Raw genomic sequence first — 4197 nt, forward strand, 5'->3', positions numbered from 1 at the left:
TCTCAGACTGAAGAAGTCTCTTGGAGGAGAGACGAAACATTTCATTAGAGAAGAACCCGTCCAGAAGACCTATACAATCTTTTTCTTTTGGATATTTTACCTGGATTACTGAGATGCATCAGGATACTTCTCTCTCTGTTTTTCTCTCTTTCTCTATTTTCTCTTCACTTTGACAAAAAAGTCACTGACGATGAAGAAATAAATAAACTAAATAAACTAATAATATTCGGTTTCGTTTTCTACTGAAGTGACAATAAAAGAGAGAGGATGAGAAGGTCAGTCATCTGGGAGGAACTCAGGTTAGAGCCGCTGCTCCTCCACGTCAAGAGGAGCCAGTTGAGGTGGTTCATCAGGTGAGGATGCCTCCTGGACGCCTCCCTGGTGAGGTGTTCTGGGCACGTCTCCCTGAGAGGAGATCCAGAGGAAGACCCAGGACACGCTGCTGGGACCATGTTTCTCAACTGGGCTGGGAACGCCTTGGGATTCCCCCCGACGAGCTGGCCCAAGTGGATGGGGAGAGGGAAGTCTGGGTCTCTCTGCTTAGGCTGCTGCCCCCGAGACCTGATCCTAGCTAAGAGGAAGAATACAGATGGACAGGCTGCTGAGCATGCTCTTGATTTAAATAAACTATGGCACAATCTGGTGGACAACACGATTCTGCTTTTAAGTTTAAGATGACACATTTGCTTTTGCCAGTGCACAACTTATTCAACTTATTCATTATCATCAAAGTTCTTGTAAGTATGAGTTCATCTTTTTGTTATCTAGAGAATAAACTGCACATCCATTTTTCCTGTAATTACAGTATGTTCTGGACATGCTACATTGCATACATCATCAAATTATCAGGGTTATATTTATAATAAGGAAAAGAAATTGGGGGAAATGTCCTTGTCAATTGTTAGGCAAAGAGGTAGAGCAAAATTTGTTTTGAGTATTAAAAACAATCATCAGAAAACAAATTGTTTGGAAAATGTACAACAGAAGGTACTAAATTTAAAAAGAAAACCTCACTTGTTGCCAGGAAACAGCCTGAGACTTAAAGTTACAAAGCTGTAAGAAGAGTAGCTTTCACATTGTGTGAGAAATATATTCAAATACCACCCAAAGTTAGCTGTGTATCAACATGCTTCCAAAGATAAGTTCACATACAACACAAAGACACTGAAGGCAGGTTTGGAAACAGTAGAGGGGAGTGTGTCTTTGTTACTTTAGGTAAATTTAGAGATGTTTACGAAGCTTCAGRTTTATTTTTGTGTTTGTTAAGCCCACGAWAAAAGACTTTCAGTTGGCGGAAACTGCATGTGGTGCAGGTTGGATAAAATAGCAGCGAGAAAAAGGATCAGTCAAGCTCTGTATTAAGAAGCTTATTAGGTMTGTCTTTGGTTTACCTTTTAATGACTCATTGGGTTGAGATCCTGTGTGCTGCTGAAAAAATGCTGTATTGAAAAGACTGAACGAAAATACCCAACTTATAGGTAGAATTTAGGTTTGTGAAGCTGTTTCTGCGTGAACGATGGAGATGGAGGAGGTAATCCAGCTATAGACAACAGTGTCGTCGGTTTCAATAGATTCTGAAATACATTATCAATGCTGATTGATTAGCCGTACTAAAGAACTGTCTGACCTCTAAAATAAAGCCAAAATTAGTGGATAAATGTGACAGATTTTCAATAGAATGGATTTTCTGGAGTTTCATCAGTCTTACCATCTTTAATGTGTCGTGAGAGGAAATTTGTCTGATGCTGCTTACATTCACACACAGCTCTTCTGGGTTTTCGTAAAAAAAAGTAACAAAGATTTCTAGAATATAATTAGCTCTTATGTAATTTCAGCCATGCTTCTGAGAAACTAAAAAAAATGTCAGTGGTAGGTTCTTCAGAAAGTGGGCCAACTTTAATTGAATCACAGAAGACAAAGTAGTTTTTAAATGTTCATCTTGAGGCAAAGCATGAACGGTAGAAATTATTTAATTAGTGATCACGGTCCTGGTGAGGGCTGCCTGTGACTTGATTAACAATTCTTCTTCACCTAAATGGTAAGTCTGGAGTTGGCACTGAACATTTCAGTTCAGCTTTTTCCTTTTTTTTTCTGTCTCTACTAAAAATAGCAACTGGCTAAGCTAATTTATTTTTGACTAGGCCTATGTGAGAATCAAAAGTAATGAGAAGGAGCAACAGTGAGATGTGAAACTTGTTCTCGAGGCACCAGAGAAATGGTGCCAGAAGATAATTATCCATCTTTCACTTTCAGCCCATTATTACATTCTTTAAAATATATATCAGTGAGACCGCTTTTAACTTATTTTATTTGGCTGAAATATTGCCCATGTTTAATTTCACAAAATAAGGAGGTAAATGATCTTGTAAAAAGCTGAAAATCCATCAAACTTCCATTTAAATTAAATATTGCCCATGTTTAATTTAAATGGAAGTTTGATGGATTTTCAGCTTTTTACAAGATCATTTACCTCCTTATTTTGTGAAACATTGCAAAGTTGCTCAAAAGAAGTTATGGTTAAAAATAGAGACTGTGAAACAAAAAAATAACTTAGCAACTCTTAATCAACAAAGACAAATTAACACTTAATATGTTTCAAAAAAGGGTGTTTAGAGCCTGGGTACAGCAACAGCATGCTATTAAAACAACATTAGGTCACATCTTTGTTAGTATTTGTTTTGTTTNATGTTAAGTAAAAAATTACATATATGTATATATACTGTATATATATATATTTTTTTTTTTAAAGGGAGGGGACCCCCCTGGCGGGCCACACGGGAGTCATGTGGCCCACAGGCCTTGTCACATGTGACATTTTACACATGTGGTTTATATGACGTGAGAACAGAAACTTCAACCTTCACAGTTCTGCATTWTAACAATTTCACCAAAATACCACCATGGGGCCATTATCTGTGAGATTTGTGAGCTTGATCAAWGATCCTTTACAGTTCTGAGCTGGTGATAAATATACTCTGCTCTGTTGAACTTGAGTCCATCTTGTCCATTTGCCTGCTGTTAAAGCCCAATTCCTGTTGTTCTAAAGGACATATAGAGTTACAAAAAGTTTTTATTTAAATTTTTTTTCACCCTCTAAACTTAAATAGAATTTCACCTCATTCTTTCTGCAACTCTTTCTGGAGTGTGTCCTTGTTTTTATATTCATGTATTTTTCCTCTCCATCCAATGACAATCTTCTAGAAGGGCATCTCTGATGCATTACTTGTTTGGAATAAATCAAATCAGAAAATAGCCAGAATAGCTTTAAGACTATCAACTTGACGCAGCCGGGGTTTGTGACAAGCGCCTCTGACAAAGTTTGCCTGGGTTCCTGACACTTTAGCAATTCAGCCTTTTGTGAGTAATGTGCAAAATAGTGAAGGATTGACCAATAAATGGGTTCATATGAAGAAAGAATGGATATATTTTAACCAATATACAGGGTGAGATGTCGCAAAATAGAAGTGATAACAGAAATAGTTGAAAAGGAAACTAAAAGACCAAAGCTTGAGAAATATATGCTTTGTTCTGTCAAACTATTTTATTGTTGTTCAAACAACAATCAACCAAAATGCATTCACTCACTCAAATAATAAATTTACTAAAAAAATAAGATTTTAGTCAAATGATAATAACTGTTTATCTCAATGTAGAGAACAGTAAAGATAAGTATTTTTTACAGAAATAAAAGATGAAAATGTAAAAAAAAAGTAAGTTTTGACAGATTGCCTGAAAGTGTTGGGAAGATATCAGATTGTGCAGTTTGCTTTAGAAGAAAGAAGTTCTTTCTGCTTTTGATCGTCCTTTCAGCATTCTGGTCTCCACAACAAGAAAGGGCATCAATCGATCACATAAATGAGAGGTGATGTTGCTATAATGGGAAAGATCTGTTGGTCTGGTTGATAAAAGTAACATTTACCCCACACACACAACAAAACAGCTTCTGTTAAATAGTAGGGATGAAAAACAATCAAGAAGTGTGTTAAGAACAGTTGAATAAAGAAGACCCTGTGCTGCATCACAATGAGAYGGGTGGAAAACAAGTGTAAGTCAACCTTTGGTAAATGACTAGAAAAGGTCATCTAAATTCCATTTCCCCAGTTTTGACCTCCATAGTCTGGATGTATCAGCTATACAGGATATATAAAACATGTCAACTGATTTATGTTACTATTATGATGCCTTGAAAGCAACATT

This window comes from Austrofundulus limnaeus, unplaced genomic scaffold (assembly GCF_001266775.1).
Source record: "Austrofundulus limnaeus strain Quisiro unplaced genomic scaffold, Austrofundulus_limnaeus-1.0 Scaffold156, whole genome shotgun sequence".
Taxonomy (NCBI): domain Eukaryota; kingdom Metazoa; phylum Chordata; class Actinopteri; order Cyprinodontiformes; family Rivulidae; genus Austrofundulus; species Austrofundulus limnaeus.